Source organism: Orycteropus afer, unplaced genomic scaffold (assembly GCF_000298275.1).
Source record: "Orycteropus afer afer isolate SDZICR_OR568_19922 unplaced genomic scaffold, OryAfe1.0 scaffold00054, whole genome shotgun sequence".
NCBI lineage: Eukaryota > Metazoa > Chordata > Mammalia > Tubulidentata > Orycteropodidae > Orycteropus > Orycteropus afer.
In genome coordinates this window covers 2853546-2874705 of record NW_006921641.1, presented here as the reverse complement: position 1 = coordinate 2874705, position 21160 = coordinate 2853546, and positions in this window count along the sequence as shown.

The following is a 21160-nucleotide window of genomic DNA, read 5'->3' as shown; positions in this document are numbered from 1 at the left end:
GTTGATAAAAGCCATCTTGGTATTTTAATAGCTGTCTGGCGAGGAGATCTGTTTATGCTCTAGTAGTTCTTTTTTTCTCCCTCCCATACACACACAACAGCAACAGAACTAGAATATGCTTTGCATATAAAGTTGATATCCCTGTCCATAATCACTAGGATGTAAGGGTTATTATTTTTTTTTTTTTCTGAGTAAGCATGCCCTAGTTAATATTCACCTTCCCTCCTTTAAAAAATTACACACATTCTATGTTCATTGTCAAAAAATTAGAAAATATGTATAAGCCTGAAGAAAAAAAATGGAACACACAAAATTCCTCCCCCAAAAAAACAATCATGTTAATATTTTTTGTATATCCTCCAGACTGTTTCTTATATTAATAAATACATTTCATCAGAGCGAGAGAGAGAAAGATTAGATTTCTCTCTCTCTCTGTCTTGCTCTTTTTAACTCAATTAAGCTTTTAAATAAAACACATACAAGCAAGCCTGCCTTTAACAATGTGGGGCACAGGACCCACATACTATGCATCTAAATATTTAAAAGTTAAAAGTCAAGCTAAGTAATGGTTAAATTTATTTTATGCTTTTATCTTGAGGAATATCCCTTTATAATAACCTGAAAGGTCATTTTTACATTTAATACTCTCAAATTTTTCTGAATTCCAGTCTGGAACACTGGTACAGGGAGAATCACCCTTCCCTCAGCATTCCCACTCTGCGGTGCCTCAAGCACATATGTGAAGGCACCCCAGATACGTGTGTAGGCTCTGTCCACATCATTCACAAACATGGCTACCCATCTGGTTTAGGACTGTGCAGATTAGAGGCCACTCCACCCTGAGGAATACAAACCAGGAGAAGGCATGCAGAGACACTGGATGCAGGCTTCAGGCTTTTGGGCAGGGAAATCTGGGACTTCAGGTACCAGAGCATGGTCTAGAAGGTGGGGGTAGTATAGGCTCCAGGTAGGCATGTGAACAAGGGATATCTGGAGGAGGAACAAAGAGGACCTTTTAAAGTGAGAGACCTAGGGCAAAGGCCCCTCTTGCTGGGATTTAAGAATACTCATGGGAAAATTGTGTCATGGAAAGAAGACCCCAGCTATAGGGTTGTGGGAGGAACACACATCTTCACACCTTTATTTTTCTTACAAGAGAGAATTTCTATTCCACATGTCAGGAAAGAAAAGAATATGAGGAACACTTCAAGCCTCTGTCCAAAAGAAGAGGAGTGACTTAAGAATTCCACACGACTGAATCTCTCCTCTCATTCTTCCTCACTCTCGCTTCTTGCTCTCAGCCAGCCTGACTTCCTGGCTGCCAGAACTGTTTTGTTGTCCTCACAGGCCTACTCTCCATGTAGTAAGCACACTGGAGTTAAGGCCCAGGTTTATCGAAGAGATGGCCCCTCTCACTCTGTTCTCCCTCAAGGGAACATAATTCTGTCTTGAAGTATTGCTCAATATTCCCAAACTCCTCCTTGTGTAGCTCAATCCAAGAACTAAACTTTAGAAGAAGTATCAGGAAACCCAATTGTGATCACACATCAAAATAGTAAAACATATTTTGATTTGCGTCTTTCTGAGTCTAGGATCTATACATCGATTGTTTTCCAAATCAATTCAGGATAATAAGAGTCAGAATTACTGGATTCAAGCCCTTCCTGTGTGCATTGAGTTCAATCTGGTGGATTTTTAACCAGGGCCACCCACCAGCCACTCCTTAGAAGGAAGACTGGGTGATCTACTTCTATAGTGATACTGTCTCGGAAACCCAAGGAGGGGTTGCTATGAGTCGGATCCAACTTGACAAGTTGGGTTTGGTTTGGTGTCAGTCAATATCATCTGAAGAATTTTACATACACACACAGTGACCCACACCAAAGCCATTGCTTCAACACTTGGAGATTCAGATCCACTAGGCCTGAGCATGTGTATTTTAAACCTCCAGAGATGATTCAGATACTTCGCTGTGTTTGAGAATTACTGAACATCATTGAGGTTCATAAAATGAAAGTAATTCTTGTTCTGCTTACATCATAGGCTAACAGTAAGAATTAAGTGAAAAAATGTACTGCCTACTAAAAATTTCCATATAAAGCATCATTTGTTAAGGGCAATTATCTAGTACTGTTTATTATCATTGTGAAATTATGTATATTTGGAGTAAAATACAAAAAACAAAAAACCAATTTTAGTTTCCAGCAATCTGACTGACTGGACATCCAGAGAAACCTATATCTAGAACAACTAAACACAGGGAGAAGACACCATGTGAGGATCCACCTACAAGCCAAGAAATTCCTGAGGCTACAGAAGCTGAAAGAGATAAGGTAGGATCTTTCCCTAGAGCTGAGAGAGAGAGAGAGAGAGAGAGAGAGAGAGTGCATAGCTCTGCCGAGTGCCTGAATTCAGACTTCTAGCCTCCAGAACTGTGAAAAAATTAATTTTCATTCTTTAAAACCACCCACTTGTAGTATTTCTATTACAGCACAAGGAAACTGAGACATAATTTGGTACTGGAAAGTGGGATGCTGCTCTAACAGATACCTAAAATGTGGAAGAGATTTTAGAATTGAGTCATGGGTGGAGGCTGGAAGTGTTTTGATGTGCTTGGTTCTAACAGATTAGATGGCTTTGAAGAGGCTTCTAGGATTATGGACATTAAGGGTGATTCTTATGATGGCTCAGAAATGAAGAGAGCTATATGGAAAGTTTCTATCATTGTGAACAGAATGTGACTACAAATAAGGATGTTAAATGTGCCTCTTGTGAGGCCTTAAAAGGAAATGGTAAACATGCCGTTGGACACTGGATGAAAAGAAATCATTTTTATAAAGTGACAAAAACAAACAGACAAAACTTGGCTGAGTTATTTTAGAATGCTTTGTGGAAAGTAGAACTTGTAAGTGTTGAACTTGGATACTTGGCTGAGGAGATTTCTAAGGAAGCTCTTGAAGGGTCAGCATAATTTCTCCTTGCTGCTTATGGTAAAATGAGGAAGGAATGAGATAAATTGAGGAGTAAACTATTAAGCAAAAGGGAGCCAGAACTTGAACATGTGGGAAATTTTACTGTAAAAATTAGGAAAGCGTCCTCTGGAGAGGAAACATCACCAAGGATCTGGCTGAACAACCACTTTCTAAAGAGATTATTAAGTGACCTAAGGATCAAATCAACCACTGCAACAGAAAAACTCCCAATTTAGACTGAAGGGGACAGAGACAGAACAAAATGAAGGAGAGCTGTCTGATTCCTGGAATTCTGTGGGCAGGAAATGAGATGATGGAGCAAATTGGCTGTTAGCATCTGTTGTCCTCTAAGAAAAAGAAAAGATCCTGTAAGTATTCTGAGACCAGCAGAACTGCCCACATAAGTATGGGAAGTGGGGAGGGGCACCACTTCCTTGGTTTCAGAAGGTGGGGCCATCACCTGGAATTTAAAGAGTGAGGCAGTTGTCTCAGTTCCAGAGACAAGAAGGTGGGGCCACTGAGCTGGTGGGTTGGAAAAAAAGGTTCCACTCAGGGCTTAGAGGACATGCCCAATGCTCAGAGCAGAAAGCCTGCTGCCTAGAATCTGGAGGGTGGAGCCAGTACCCAGAGTCCAAAGGTTAGAGCCAACATCCAGATGGTATTAGAGGACAGAGAATTATTTTCAAGCCTAAAGATCTAATTATACTCTGCGGGGTTTCAGGACTTGCATGGTCTGAATGACACCTTTCCATCCAATCTCTCCTTTTTGTAATAGGAATGTATATCCTGTGCTTGTACCACCACTGTATTTTGGAAGCAGGTAACTTGTGTCCTAAGTTTCACACCAAACATCTGTTGTGCAAATGGAGAGGAATTTTGCCCATTCTGAGACTCTGAGACACTCGGAGACTTGCCCATACTTGATTTAGATGATTCAGATGATAGACTTTGGACTTAGAGTGAATGCTTGAATACTGATAAGGAGTGAATGTAGTTTGCACAGGGGAAGGACATGAATGTTTGGGGACCAGAAGGCAGAGTGATTGGGATTTAATTGTGTCCCCTAGAAAAAGATATATTGATGACCCTAACCCTTGCATCTGTGAATGTGACCTTGTTTGGTGTGGTAGTTAAGGTTGTGTGTCAACTCAGCTGGGCCTAGTTGAGTGGCTGGGAAGCTTCCTCATGATGAGACTGGCAATCAATTCCATGATGGGATCTACCACAAGCAGCTGAGTAGCTGCTTCAAGGGTGTGTTATGCTTCCCGTATGTGAGAAGCAGCTTTGTGAATGGTCTCTATTTGGCACACTTGAAACCTGCATGTAGCCAAGTCATCTTTCAGTAGACAGCCATCTCTGTGCTGATCTTGGGACTTTCAATGGACTTGAGTCAATGGCCTGCTGTGTTGTTTGATATCACTGGGACTGTGCCTTTTTACTTGTCAACTTTGGGTTTGTCAGCCTCAGCAGCCAGCAGCTGTCTGAGTGAAAAGCCTGCAGCTTTAGTGGGCTGGGAGAAGAGACAGAGCTAAAGCCCAAGGTTGAGAGGCTTTCACTCAGGCCCTAGAGCCTGGCACTTTGAACTCAGACTTAAAGACTCCAAACTATAAGAGAATAAACTCCTGTTTGTTCAAGCCATCCCATTTGTGGTATTTCTGTTAGGGCAGCACTGGGTAACCAAGACATTTGGAGAAGTAGAGTTTTCTTTGCAGATGTTATCAGTTAGGTTAGCAATATGATATCAGAGTAGGGTGGATCCTAAAATCTTTTCAGTGGTGTCTTATAAAAAGTAAGTCACACCAACACCATGTGAGGATGGAAACAGATGCATCTATAAGCCACAAAATAATACCAAGGATTGCCACTGGCTACCAGAAACTAGGAGATAGGCATGAAACAGTTACTCTGTCAAAGTCTCAGAAGGAATTGATACAACTGATTTGTTTCTGGCCTTCAGAACTGTGAGAAAATAAATTTCTGTTCCTTAAAGTCACCCACTTTGTGAAATTTTGTTATGGCAGCTCTAGGAGACTTAAACAACTTAGAAAAACTAAACATACTGAATGGAACTTTTTCCCCCCTTTTTAAATACATAACTGAATTAGTGGAAAAATAGAGAAATTCTTAGAGGCCATAAAGTGTGACTCTAGAGAGGTAAATGAATCCTAAAGCTGGTATGTGCTACTGATTCATAGGAGCTAAATGGGTATGAATGGCTGAGCATGCTTGTGGACAGGGGAAAAATCCCAGGGCCCATCAACATAGGAGGTTTAGACCAGGCATCTTCTATATCCAGGACGAACTTCAATGAAAAGTAGAAACGTACTCCACAGAGAGACACTGTTGGGATCCTTGTTTATTTCACACTTGGCTCTGGGTTAAGGAGAGAAACTATATCTTCCTTGATAATTCCTATCCACAAAGCTGTTCTCATATTTGAATTAACATTCTCTGTATGTCCTAACCACCACCCATCTGCTACTTTGTCATACTGTGGTGGCTTGCATGTTGCTTTGATGCTGGAAGGAACTATAAAAATGCAAAAATGTTTAGACAGTAATCAGCAGTTTTATACCCTGCTAAGAAAAGCTGAGGAGCTCTGGTAGCGTAGTGCCTAAAGACACTTGACTGCTAACCAGAAGGCTGGCGGTTCAAACCCACCAGCCACTCCTCGGAAGGAAGATGGGGCAATCTACTTCCGTAGTGATACTGCCTTGGAAACCCAAGAACGGGTCGCTATGAGTCGGGTCCGACTCGACGGCACATAACAACAACAACAACAAGAAAAGCTGGAGGGATGACAGACAGCAGCAGGATCCAGGTAAGGGGAGGGCAGAGAGGTTTCAAACAGCTAAGGGAGACAAACTTGTCAGTCAGTTTGTCATACTGTGGTGGCTTGCATGTTGCTGTAAGGATTGAGGCTGTGCCTCTGGTGTTTCAAACGTCAGCAGGGTTGCACATGGTGCACAAGTTTCAATGCAGCTTACAGACTGAGACAGACTAAGATGAAGGAAAAGGCCATCCAATTCTCAAAGAACTGGCCAGGGAAAACCTTATGAATAGCAGGGAAATACTGTCTGATACATTACTGTGCAACTTTATGAATAGCCTGGAAACATTGTCCGATGCTGTGCAGAAGGACGAACCCCTTAGGTTGGAAGGCTCTCAAAATATGACTAGGAAAGAGCTGCATCATCAGAGTAGAACCAGCCTTACTGATGTGGATAAAGTAAAGCTTTTGAGACCTCCATTTGCTGACGTGGCACGACTCAAATTGAGGAGAAACAGCTGCAAACATCCATTAATAATCGGAACATGGAATGTATGAAGTATGAATCTAGGAAAATTGGAAGTTGTAAAAAATGAAATGGAACACATAAAGCTTGGTATCCTAGGCATTAGTGAGCTGAAATGGACCAGTTTTTGCCATTTTGAATCAGACAACCCTCTGATCTACTATGCCAGGAAAAACATTTTGAAGAGGAATGGCATGGCATTCTTCATCACAAAGGATGTTTCAAGATCTGTTCTGAAGTACAGTGCTGTCAGTGATAGGATAATACCCATAGGCCTACAAGGAAGACCAGTTAATAAGACTCTTATTCAAATTTATGTACCAACCACCAAAGCCAAAGACGATGAAATCGAAAATTTTTACCAACTTCTACAGTCTGAAATTGACTGAACATGCAATCAAGATGTATTAATTATCACTGGTGACTGGAATGCAAAAGTTGGAAGCAAACAAGAATCACTGGTAGTAGAGAAATATAGCCTTGGTGACAGAAATAATGCTGGAGATGGCATGATAGAATTTGGCAAGACCAATGACTTACTCATTGCGAATTATCTTTTCTCAACAACACAAATGGTGGCTATACACATGGACTTTGCCAGATGGAGTACACAGGAATCAGATTGACTACATTTGTGGCAAGAGGCCATGGAAAAGCTCAATATTTTCAGCCAAAACCAGGCCAGGAGTTGACTGTGGAACAGACCGTCAATGGCTCATATACAAGTTCAACTTGAAGTTAAAGACAATTAAAACAAGTCCATGAGAACCAAAATATGAGCTTGAATATATCCCTCTTAAATTTAGAGACCATCTAAAGAATAGATTTGATGCATTGAATACCAATGACCGAAAATAAGAAGAATTGTGGGATGACATCAAGAACATCATCCATGAAGAAAGCAAGAGGTCATTAAAAAGATGAGAAGAGAAGACAAGACCAAAATGGATATCAGAAGAGACTCTGAAACATGCCCTAGAGCGGAGAGTAGCTAAAGCAAATGGAAGAAATGACAAGATAAAAGAGCTGAAGAGAAGATTTCAAAGAGCCACTTGAGAAGACAAAACCAATTACTATAATGAAATATGCAAAAGACCTGGAGTTAGAAAAACAAAAGGGAAGAACACACTCGGCATTTCTCAAGCTGAAAGAACTGAGGAAAAAATTTAAACCTCGAGTTGTAATATTGAAAGATTAAATGGGCAAAATATTGAATGATGCAGGAAGCATCAAAAGGAGATAGAAAGAATACACAGTCACTGTACCAAAAAGAACTGGTCGATCTTCATCCATTTCAGGAGGTGGCATATTTTCAAGAACCAATGGAATTGAAGGAAGAAGTTGAAATTGTAGTGAAGGAATTGGTGAAGAACAAGGCTCCAGGAATTGACGGAATACCCATTGAGATATTTCAACAAATGGATACCCCACTGGAGGCACTCACTCAGTTATGCCAAGAGATTTGGAAGACAGCTACCTGGCCAGCTGACTGGAAAAGATCCATATTTGTGCCCATTCCAAAGAAAGGTGATCCCACAGAATGTGGAAATCATAGAACAATAATATTAATATTGCATGCAAGTAAAATCTTACTGAAGATAATTAAAAAATGGTAGCAGCAGTATATTGAGAGAGAACTTCCAGAGGTGCAAGCTGGATTTCAGAAGAGGACGTGGAACAAGGGATATCATTGCTGATGTCAGATGATTCTGGCTCAAAGCAAAGAATACCAGAAAGATGTGTACTTGTGTTTTATTGACTATGCAAAAGCATTTGATTGTGTGGATCATAACAAATTGTGGATAACATGAGAAGAATGAGAATTCCAGAACACTTAATTGTACTCAGGAGGAACCTGTACATAGACCAGGAGGCTGTCATTCAGACAGAACAAGGGGATACTGCATGGTTTAAAATCAAGAAAGGAGTGCATCAGGGTTGTATCATTTCACCATTCTTATTCAGTCTATATGCTGAGCAAATAAATCTGAGAATCTGGACTATATGAAGAAGAACATGGCATCAAGATTGGAGAAAGAATCATTAAGAACCTGCGATATGCTGATGACACAACTTTGCTTGCTGAAAGTGAGGATGACATGAAGCACTTACTGATGAAGATTGAAGAATATAGTCTGCAGTATGGATTACATCTCAATATAAAGAAAACAAAAATCTCACAACTGGACCTATAAGCAGCATTGTGATAAATGGAGAAAAGATTTATGTTGTCAAAGACTTCATGTTGCTTGGTTCTACAATTGAAGCCAATGGAAGCAGCAGTTAGGACACCATATGACATATAGCACTGGTCAAGTCAGCTGCAAAGGACCTCTTTCAAGTACTGAAGAGCATAGATGTCTCTTTGAGGACTAAGGTGCACCTGACACAAGCCATGATATTTTTAATTGCCTCATATGCATGTGAGAGCTGGACAATGAATAAAGAATACTGAAGAAAAGTTGATGCTTTTGAGTTGTGGTGCTGGCAAAGAATACTGAAAGCACCATGGACTGCTAAAAGAACTAACAGATCTGTCCAGGAGGAAGTGTAGCTGGAGTGCTCCTTGGAAGCGAGGATGGCCAGACTTTGTCTCACCTGCTTTGGTCATGCTATCAGAAGGAAAAGGAGGTCATGCTTGGTAAGGCGGAGGGTCAACAAAAGATGGGAAGGCCCTCAACGAGATGGATTGACACAGTGGCTGCGGTGATGGGCTCAAGTATAGCAAGGATTGCAGAGCTGGCGTGGGACTGGGCAGTGTTTCATTCTTCTGTGCATAGGGTCTGTATGAGTTGCAGATGACTCAACAGCACCTAACAACAACAATTTTTGCCAGCACCATCTATCTGTCAGTTTGTCATACTGTTGTGGCTTGTGTGTTGTTGAATTGCTGGAAACTATGCCATAGATATTTCAGATACCAGCAGAGTCACCCATGGTAGGCAGGTTTCAATGGAACTTCCAGACCATGATGAACTAGGAAAAAAGGTCTGAACATCTATTTCCAAAAATTAGCCAATGAAAACCATATAGATCACAACAGAATATTTTTCAATATAGTGCTGGAAGATGAGATTGGAAGGCACTCAAAATATAGCCTATAGCCAAAAATTTATTTTAAAGGTCCCAGGTTGGTATACTACTAGATACTTGATATTATAAACTTATTTGGAGGCATGCACTTTGACCTCAATGCATTACCTCCAAAAAATGAGTATGAATTCACAATAAAAATCAAGAAACACAGTGGGAAACAAGCCACCATGGGTAAGAATCAGTTGAAACAAACAGCAGAATCAGACCTACAAAGACAATAAATGTTAAAATTGATAGATACAAACTATAAAGTATGGAAAAACTATCTTTGTCAAGAGAGGTAATCAAACCTGAACATGGAAAAGAAGACTGAAAAAAGTTTCAGCAAAATTTGAAGAAAAGCCAATTGAAATTAGTAACTGAGTAAACCCCAACTCATAGCAACCCTATAGGACAGAATAATACTGTCCATGTGGTTTCCAAGGCTGTAATCTTTGTGGAAGCAGACTGACTTATTTTTCTCCCATGGAGGGACTGGTGTGTGCAATCTACTGACCTTTTGGTTAGCAGCTGAGTGCTTAACCACTGTGCCAATAGAGCTCCTGTAGGAACTGAGTAGGTAGGTTAAACTAGTGTTTTCAACATTGACAACACTGACATTTTGGGCCATAAAATTTTTGTTGTGTGTACTGTCCTGTGCATTGTAGAATTTTTATCAGCAGTTTGGCCTCTATCCCCTAGATGCCAGGAGCAACTCTGCCCAAGTTAGGATGACCAAAAATGTCTCCAGACATTCCCAGTGTACCCCAGGTGAAAAAATTGCCCTCTTTTAAGAACCACTGGGTTAAACAGCAGATTAGACAGAACTGAAGAGGGAATTAGTGAAGGGAAGGATACCTCTGAAGATATTGCACCACATGCTATATCTAAATTGGAAAAATATAAATTAGAAGTTAGAAAACATGGAGGATAGAGTTCCAGAGGATGTGAGTTGTTTTCTTTTCTTTTTTTCTGTATGTTTTCCAGGAGCTTTCTTTTTTTTTTTTTTTTTTTTTTATTGTGATTTGGGTGAAAGTTTATAGAGCAAATTCATTTTCCATACAGCAGTTGTCATACACTTTGTCTCATGACATTGACTGTAATCTCCCACAATGCAACAGCTCTCCTCCCACTTCCTCCCCATAGTTACCTCTTCTCTGTGTCCTTCTCTCCCATGCACTCCTGCCCCCCAAGCTATCTTCCTGTGCATACACAGTCCTTCTATTCTCCCATGAATGATCTCTCCGAGGAGAGTATCTACCTAATGTAAATGTTCAGCTCATATTCCTGTTTTTTGTTTGGCTGATATTTTCAATTTGAACCCAGGAGTGGGTTCAGTTCCAGACCTGAAGGGCAGCTAGGGGCCATAGTCTCAGGGGTTACAACAGGTTCTATCAGACCAGCAAACTTGGTCCCCCTCTTTTTTTGGGTTTTGTGATTTTGAGTTTTATTCCACATTGTTCTCCCACTCTATCCAGGATCTCCTATGCAGATGCCCCTCTGAGTGGTTGGCAGCGGTAGCCAGGCACCATCTAGTTCTTCTGTTCTCATAGTCATATAGGCTGAGGACTACATGGCGTACCAGTCCCTGGACTAATTTTTTCCACGCATCTTTGGTTTTCTTCATTCTTCTTTGCTCTGGACAAGGAGAGACCCATCATGGCATGTGAATGGCTGCTGGCAAGCTTTTCAGATCCCAGTTGCTACTCACCAAAGTAGGATGTGGAACATTGTTTTTGTGTAGTATGTTATGCCAATTGAGCTTGATGTCCCTTGTGACCATGTTCCCAAGCCCACAGGTCCAACTACTTGCTCCAGAGGATGTGTTTAATAAAAATTCCAGAAGAATTGTAGATAATGAAGAAGTGACATTTGAAGATATAATAGCTGAAAATACTTAAGAATTGATCAAATAATTCTTAAATTTAGAGTTTTCATACAGATTTTAAAATCAACTTCTCGATTTACACATACACATAGCTTTTAGGGATTTTGAAAAGGAATAAAATTATACTACTTATAATGTCATTAAAAAATTCAAATGCTGAAGAATCAATCTTTTAAAAGATGGCAGATATCTCAACAGAAATCTTCTGTAGTGATACCTCCTTAGAAACCCAAGGAGGGGTCACTATGAGTCGGATCTGACTCAATAGCAGTGCATTGTGATGTTGCAATTAAATAAATTGTAGGAAATACTATGCTCATAAATTTAAAAACTCAATTTGGTAAAAAGAAAAAAAAATATCCCCAAATTGATCTGTAGATATAGTACAGTTTTAATCAAAATCCCAACAGATTTTTTGTCAAAATAGAAAATCTGATTCTAAATGTTTCTATTCTGGATATGAAGGGTTTGAGGACGAGAGGGTGCATGAAGGACTCCCTGGAGGTTGGCAGGATTATTTTCATTAATCCAGGTCATGGTTAATAAGGTGCTTTTCCCCAGTCATTGAGTTACACAGTTTTGATTAAACAAAGTGTTAAACAGGTTAGAAACATTTGTAACGGTTCAGCCGTTCTTACTGTGAACCTGAGGGGTTTGTAACACTCCCTCCAGATCTTTGCACTTGTCCATCTGTATGACTATTCCTCCTTTTTGAGGAGAATGATTCCTCTTTTAAAGCAATTTTCTTTGCAAATCATAAAATTGACTTTTTTTGGGGAAAAAAAAATACTGCTTTTGAAAAGTGAAACTTGGTAACACAAAGTCAAACTTTTCCCCTGTAATTTAATTCCCCATCCATCCTCTAACACCAACACTTTCTTAAACAAAACTTAACATTTTATTACTCTAAGGTGATTTTACCCTAAGACAAGGAAGTGCATAATTTGACATTATACTCTAAATTCTTTATTTCTTTTGTCTAATGTAGTTAAGATCCTGTGCTTTCCTACATTGTTGTCTGAATAAATAGTGGAGTATGACCTAAGGAAACCTGGGCCAGCATTTAGCCATTAATAAAGTATGGCCATCTTGGTGACCAAAGCTAGCTACTCACATTTCTTCTTGAAAAGGATGGTGTTGACATGTTTAATATCCTGTGGCATTTCCTCTGGGCTCCATAGTCGGATGGAAAGAGTCCCTGTTGATGTCTGATAGCCGGAATGAATAGCAAAGCCTTGGGACCCTCCACTTCCCAGCTTTGGCTGGGGTGTGATTTCCTTCTAAGTTGTAATAGAAATTCTGATAGTCAAATCTTGGCAGGACCCACATGTCCCCAGTTATAGGGAGAGCACTTACGTGTGCCTGAACAAATAAAGGTGAAACCTCACCCACACTTCATTGTTGTTAGATGCCGTCTAGTTGGTTCTGACTCATAACGACCCTGTGTACAACAGAACAAAACACTACTGGTTCTGTGCCAGCCTCACAGAGCCCGCTGCTGCAGCCCCTGTGTCCGTCCATCTCACTGAGGATCTTTCTCTTTTACCCTGACTCTACTTTACCAAGTCCTTCTCTAGGGACTAGTCCCTCCTGATAACACGTCCAGAGTACATGAGACTAAGTCTCACCACTCTCACTTCTAAGCTCTAAGGCTTCATAAGGGATGATAAATCAAAACCCAGCTAACTGCAAAAAAGCAAAAGATAAGTCTCAAGCTTTCTGGAAGAATTCCAAAAATGCATATTTCAAGGGAATGTCCCAGGGCAACCCTAAATAAACTGGTAACCTACAGATCAAAGACACTGTATTTTATTAGCCGTCTCCTGAAGCAGCCAATTCTACTGTCCTTCCCTAACTGTTCCACACATCCAGATAAACCCTCCCTGTCTGACTTTGCTTTCTTCCAACAAGAATCATAAGAATCACAAATCACCCCTGACAGCATTTGGTTTCTCATCCTCAGGAATGTGGATGGTACATTCTTTACGTGAAAGAGGCAACCCCAGGAAGAGGTATGAATCATACAGAATGAAGAGTATCTTATTTCATCTGCACAGAACAAAAGAGTGTCTTTCCTTTCCCAGTGCCTGGGCGAGACTGAGGACATGAATGAAAGCAGATTTGTGAGCATAGTTCCTGAGGACAGACACATGGCCAGCAGGGGGAGAGGGGTGCTGAGGTGAGAGAGATCACTTTCCCTCCTCCTTGGTTCTTCATAGATGCCCATCTTAATAAGGACAGTGACTGACACAAGGTTACTTACCATTGACTCCAAAATTTCACCAAAATAATGGCATCGAGGAAGAGGAAGACCTACAGACAACAAAGATGAACCCTTCTGCACACAGTACTATGCTGTTAGTGAAGGCAAACATAGATCTACAGGTGGATAGATGGGTGGACAGGCTGAATAATTAAGTATGTCTATGCAGATAAAAGAGCTGAACAGAAGATTCCAAAGAGCAGCTCGTGAAGACAAAGACAATTACAATAATGAAATGCGCAAAGACCTGGAGTTAGAAAACCAAAAAGGAAGAACACGCTCAGCATTTCTCAAGCTGAAAAACTGAGGAAAAAATTTAAGCCTCGAGTTGCAATATTGAAAGATTCCATGGGCAAAATATTGAATAATGCAGGAAGCATCAAAAGAAGATGGAAGGAATATGCAGAGTTACTGTACCAAAAAGAACTGGTCGATCTTCATCCATTTCAGGAAGTGGCATATTTTCAAGAACTAATGGTATTGAAGCAAGAAGTTGAAACTGCACTGAAGGAATTGGTGAAGAACAAAACTCCAGGAATTGATACCCCATTGAGATGTTTCAACAAACGGATGCCCCACTGGAGGCCCTCATTCAGTTATGCCAAGAGATTGGAAGACAACTACCTGGCCAATTGACTGGAAGAGATCCATATTTGTACCCATTCCAAAGAAAGGTGATCCTACAGAATGTGGAAATTATCGAACAATACCATTCATATCACATGTAAGTAAAATCTTACTGAAGATAATTCAAAAATGGTAGCAGCAGTATATTGACAGAGAACTTGCAGAGGTGCAGGCTGGATTCAGAAGAGGATGTGGAACGAGGGATATCATTGCTGATGTCAGATAGATCTTGACTCAAAGCAAAGAATACCAGAAAGATATTTACTTATGTTTTATTGACGATGCAAAAGCATTGATTGTGTGGATCAAAACAAATTGTGGGTAACATTGAGAAGAATGGGAATTCCAGAACACTTAATCGTACTCGTGAGGAACCTGTACATAGACCAGGAGGCTGTTGTTCAAACAGAAGAAGGGAACACTGCATGGTTTAAAATCAAGAAGGGAGTGTGTCAGGCTTGTATCCTTTCCCCATACTTATTCAATCTATATGCTGAGCATACTTATTTGCTATATGCTGAGCAAATAATCCAAGAAGCTGGACTATATGAGGAAGAATGTGGCATCAGGATTGGAGGAAGAATCATTAACAACCTGCGATATGCTGATGACACAACTTTGCTTGCTGAAAGTGAGGATGACTTGAAGTACTTACTAATGAAGACTGAAGAACATAGTCTGCAGTATGGATTACATCTCAATATAAAGAAAACAAAAATCCTCACAACTGGACCTATAAGCGCATTGTGATAAATGGAGAAAAGATTAAAATTGTCAGACTTCACATTGCTTGGTTATACAATTGACACCAATGGAAGCAGCAGTCAGGACATCAGACAACGTATAGTACTGGGCAAATTGGCTGCAAAGGACCTCTTTCAAGTGCTAAAGAGCAAAGATGTCTCCTTGAGGACAAGCCATGATATTTTCAGTTGCCTCAAATGCATGTGAGAGCTGGATAATGAATAAGAAGGACCGAAGAGAGTTGATGCTTTTGAGCTGCAGTGTTGGTGAAGAAAGCTGAAAGTACCATGGACTGCTAAAAGAACTAACAAGTCTGTCCTGGAGGAAGTGCAGCCAGAATGCTCCTTGGAGGTGAGAATGGCCAGACTTCGTCTCACCTACTTTGGTCATGTTGTCAGAAGAGACCATTCCCTGGAGAAGGATGTCATGCTTGGCAAGGTGGAGGGTCAACGAAAGAGAGGGAGGCCCTCAATGAGGTAGATTGACACTGTGGTGGCAGCGATGGGCTCAAATGTAACAAGAATCATGGAGCTGGCTCAGGACTGGGCGATGTTTCGTTCTGCTGTGCATAGGGTTGCTATGAGTTGGAGACTACTTGAGGGCAACAATGCAGGGGGGAGTGTGCCCATGACCATATATAGGGTTGGCAGACAATGTTTCTACAAGTGTATTTGTATGTTCTGTAAGAATTCCCAGGTATATAGTAGAGCTGATAAGCGACAGAGTTGTAGTCACTTCTTGGCCACAGCCAGCTACCCAGAGGGAGCAAGTAGCTGGACCTGTGGGCTCAGGACCATACTCCCAAGGGACATCAAACTCAGTTGGCATAACATAGTACACAAAAACATTATTCCACATCCTACTTTAACTGGGATCTTAAAAGCTTGCAAGCAGCCATTTACATGCAACAATGGGCCATTCCTCATCCAGAGCAAAGAAGAATGAAGAAAACCAAAGATGCATGGAAACAATTAGTCCAGGGACTGGTACACCATGCGATCCTCAGCCTATATGACTATGAGACCAGAAGAACTAGATGGTTCCTGGCTACCACTGTCAACCACTCAGAGGGGCATCTATGTAGGAGATCCTGGATAGAGTGGGAGAACAATGTGGAATAAAACTCAAAATCATAAATAAAAAAAAAAAGGGGGGGGGACCAAGTTTGCTGGTACTGACAGAGCCTGGTGGATCCCCTGAGACTATGGCCTCTAACTGCCCTTCAGGTCTGGAATTGAACCCACTCCTGTGACTTCCAGCCAAACAGAAGACAGACATATGAGTTGAACATTTATATTAGGTAGAGACACTCCTTGGAGAGATCAATCATGGGAGAATAGAAGGGCTGTGTATGCACAGGTAGACAGCTTAGGGGGCAGGAGTACATGGGAGGGTAGAACACAGGGAAGAGGTAAGAGTGGGGAGGAAGTGGGAGGAGAGCTATTATACTGTGGGAAATTGAAGTCAATGTCATGAGACAAAGTTTATGTGAGCTGCTGTATGGAAAATGAATTTGCTCTGTAAACTTTCATCCAAATCACAATAAAAATTAAAAAAAAAAAAATTCACCAAAATAACGTACTTGCCTACACTGACCTGAAGTTCTATAGATTTCATTTGGGACATAGTTATTTTTAAATTTTATGAGTTTCTCATAAGGCATAATTACTGTGAACTAGGAACTTTGTGAACTAGGCAGTCAACCATCTCTTATGGCCACCAGTGCCTCCTGGTATTCATGACGTTATGTCATCCCCTTCTCTTGAGTAACTTACTTGTAGCCAATAGAATGTGGTAACAGTGAAGGGATGTCACTTCTGAGACTAGGTTACATACAATGTCAACTTCTGCCTTGCTAGAAGACTCTGATAAAGCAAGTCAACATGTTGGATAGGCCCTAGTGTCTAGGAACTGAGGGTGGCCTCTAGTTCAGAAGGAAGTAAGGAACTGAAGAAGACCTTCAATCCAACATACCTCAAGGAAATGAATTCTTCCAGCAAATACTTCAGCTTGGAAGCAGATCCTTCCTCAGTTGAACCTTTAGACGAGTCTGTGGGACTCTGAAGCACACAACCTGGCTAACCCGTGACTGGACTTAGGGTACTGGTCATACTGTGACCTTCACCTGGGTTTGCTCTGTGCCCCTTCTCTGATTTTTTCTTCTCTGATCTCCCAGGTGAGACTGAGAACTTCACAAGAGCAGAGACTGTCCATCTCTGAACTGTTTCTGTTGGCCCTTCCAAATCTAGACCACCGCCTAGGGCACAATGAGGAGATGGTCGCCAAAGATTTGTGGAACTGAATTTAATGAAGAGCAGCATGATGTAGTCTAGCATTACTCAGAAGCATTTAATACAAGTTCCACCCAAAAAAAAAAGGACTCTGTCACCAAAGAAGTTTGGGGAACAAAGTGTGCTCTGTACCTTCATGAAGTCTCAGTGGGTATTAGATAGCTAAAATCTTTAAGAAGCCCTGCCCATCTCCAACTCTGGCTTTCTGTCATGCTGTGTCTTAGGTGGGAGGTTTGGGAGGTTTGGGAGCACAGAGCTGACCTCACAGTGAATGCAGCCACGTTTTTATTCTTGGTAAGGCTCCAAGTTCATCACACTCAAGAGTCTCTATTCATTGCCCTTGTTTGGTCACAGGTGATTCCAACTGATGGGGATTTACATGGATACTCACTTCCTAAAAACACACCAAGAGTACTCTTAAGAACTAAGTCACCTATATTGTGTTTATAACCATGTTTTCAACTAGTTAAACATGTCCTTTGTCTCTATGGGACTTCCAGGTTGCAGAGACTGCATGCTAATTACATGCAGATTGCAGATGTTATAGACTCATTTTTCCACCAACATTTACGAGATTCAATGCTGTTTTATGAAAGTTTAATAAGCATTTCCTATGTGTCAGGCAACGGAGCCCTGGGGGGGGGCAACAGGTAAGTGCTCAGTTGCTGACAGGAAGGTTGGCAGTTCGAACCCACCCAGGAGCTCTGTGAGAGAAAGACCTAACAATCTGCTCCATAAAAGTTACAGCCTAGAAAACCCTATGGGGCCATTCTATTCTGTTACATGGGGTTGCTGTGAGTCAGAATCAACTTGATGGTCCCTGACATCAACAATAACATGTGTCACCACTATGCTAGGTGCTTGGGTTACAAAAGAATAAATTGTTCCTGCCTTCAAGGATTTACAGTCTGTGAACAACTCAAAACATAAACAGGTGATATTAATTTAGTTCTGTGACTGCTGCAGCCCAGGTATGAGCAAAGAGAGGGCTGGTTGGGACACTTAACCTAGAGGAGCAGGGAGGGCTCACATGAGAGCTGTAGGATGCAGAAATGTTACCCTGGAAATAAAGGTGGAAAAAAAGAAAATCCAATTCATTTTAGGCAACAAATTTATAACACTCTCAGTTTGCTGACAGCTCTGTCTGCTGGGTCCTACGGGCTCTAAGATGAGTGGGATACTCTCCCTTCTTTCAAGAAGCTTCACCAGGTAGTGGAGCCACAGGTCAGGTGAGGTTCATACTTTCTATTTTAATTTTAGCAATCATTTCTTGCTTCTAGGCTGATCCCTGCCCTCCTCCCCCCCCCCCCACGTAAGAAGTTTGGATATCTTAAGCCCATAGGTCTAATAGCTATGAACTTAAGAATTTCCGTCTGGTTCCACTGCTCTTCTCTTTCCTCTCACCTTAGGCTTCCATGTATAGGGCTTTGGAAGAAAAGGGCTTGCCTTCTCTGTGGTCTTGAAGGCTCTATTTCTGGGGTCCATTTTGAGCACCCCACTACCCCCATAAAGTGATACTTGAAGCTAAGTCTGGACTCCCCACTGAAGAAACCATAGTATCTGTCATCTGCCGTGAGGTCGACCAGGTGGTGGTGTAGGCTCTGCTGCTACTTTGTTATGTGCCTTGGGTATATTTGCTAGAGCTTTGGTCATCTTTGCCTCATCTCTAAGATGAAAATAAAAAGATAACATTTGCAAGGCTATATGGGGATTAGTACTTATGTGTTGCACCTAGTGTCTTTTATTTATTATTAGGATTATGTTTAGTGTCCAGATCAGTTTAGGAAAGATTGACATTTTACAATATTGACTCTTTTTTTTTTTTCTCAACAACCCTGTGGGCTAGGTTCTGTTATCATACCCATTTGACAGATGCACCCCTCTTTAGTAGCTGGGCCACAAGAATGTCCAGCATAGTGTCTTAATGGAGGCTAGAATGTTATTGTAGTTGTTCACTGCCATCTACCTGTCCCCCAGTTCATAGTGACCGTGTGCACAATGGAACAAGGAGCTACCCAGTCCTGCACTATCCTGTGATTGGTATGGACCAGACCATTGTGATCCACAGGGTTTTCATTGGCTTATTTTCAGAAGTAGATTGTCAGGCCTGCCTTTCTAGTCTGTCTCAGTCTGGAAGCTCTGTCGAAACCTGTTCACATACAGCAACACATAAGCCACCACTGACAGATAGGTGGTAGATGTGCATGCGGCGCGTTGACCAGGAATCAAACCCAGGTCTCCCACATGGAGGGTGAGAATTCCGCCACTGAGCCACGACTGCCTCATAGAGGCTACACTATGTGCTTACTAAATGCCAATCCCCTCTTTTCTCCCAAATCAAGAAGGCCACACACTTTTCATGAACACATAAGAAGAAAATTTGCATTTTCGGTTCAAGCATTCAGCCACTATCCACTGCCCTCAAGTCAATTCCTATTCATAGTGACCCTATTGGACAGACTAGAACTGCCCCATAGGGTTTCTAAGGCTTTAAATATTTACAGAAGCAGACTGCCACATCTTTCTCCTGCAGAGTAGCTAGTGGGTTTGAACTGCTGACCTTTCAGTTAGCAGCCAAGGACTTTAACCATTGTACAACCAAGCCTCCTTTTTCAGCCACCAGGACCACTTATTGTAGCTTTTAAGATTGGATCTTTCTAAGATAGTCCTGGTTACAAGCAGGCTGCTCCCTCCTCCCAGTAAGTGCAATTGTTTTACCTAGTGGCCTACTCCATTTGGAATGAGAAAATTAGTCATTATATTTCCACCTAAAACAGGTGATTTGGGAATTTTTGTTCCATTCTTGGAGAGCTCCACTTTCTCATTTTTTCCTGATTACCTTGAAGAAGACAAGAGAGTTGATACCTTATGCTGGCAAGCAGGATTGAAAGAGTACATAAAAATGGGTGGGACAAAAATTTAGTGATGGATGGAGATGTTTACGTTTTTGGCTTAAAAATTGTTTTTCCTTTACTCTTGTAATCAGGCCAAGCACTAATTACCTCTGGTTTTTCCTAGAGTAATTAATTCACCCAGAATGCCTTCCTCTCCTCCTTTCCTGTTGCTCTTTCCCAGTAACTTGTTTTTCTTTATTCAAAGAACATTTACTGCATTACTGACATACACTGTGCAAGGGACCAGGGCCACCTACCAGCAAATAAAGGAAGGAATAGGCGAAGAGACCCATAGCCACTCACAGCCTCCACTCTGTGTCCGAGTTTGACACATCCACCCTCCCTTCTCTTTGAGGAGCCCTGCAGATGCAGCAAGAAAGTAAAGAGAGCAGAAAAGCCCATTAGGCTCAAGTGTCCTGAGGGGACAACTCAGAGAAGTGGTGTGGGTGGGCCCAGGCCCCATAGGATGGACATTCAATGAGTGCAGGATGGGAGGCCCAGAGCAGAAGCAGATGGGTGGTGGGACGGAGACAGATGGGCAGTGTTTGGAGAAGAAGCATAGGTCAGTGGGGTTGACATGTGGTAGAGTGAAGAGAAGGCCTGCACAGTAAATGAGATCTGACTCCATTCCAAAACATTTTTGCTTGAACAATTTCTCTCAGAAAGATTGGCACAAGGCCGGTCCCCATGAGGCGGAGGTTAAAGATGTCCCAAATGTCCAAATTACCATGCCACTCCATCGTTTCAGACATTAACTCCTCCTCCTCCTCCCAGTAATTTCCCCCATCTTAGGGTTCTGTATTTCGCTATAACACCTCACAGATCTCACAGGCACCCAAGGGATCGTCTCACATAGTAGTGGTGGAGGCTGGCAGGCTGGTGAGTCCCAGGTCTGTGAGTGGGTCTGGAGGATCCTCCCAATTCTCTGGGTTTGATGAACCTCGATCAGCAGATCAGATGACGGCTGCTGCCCCAAAACACAAAACTGGAGCAAGAGGAGGGCGAATCTTCCAGGAGATTCATAGGTATACCCTCAAGGAAGTTAAATGTGGTGATTTGAATTATACCCTCCAGCAAGGCAGGACTCAAGATACATTCCACCTGTGTTGC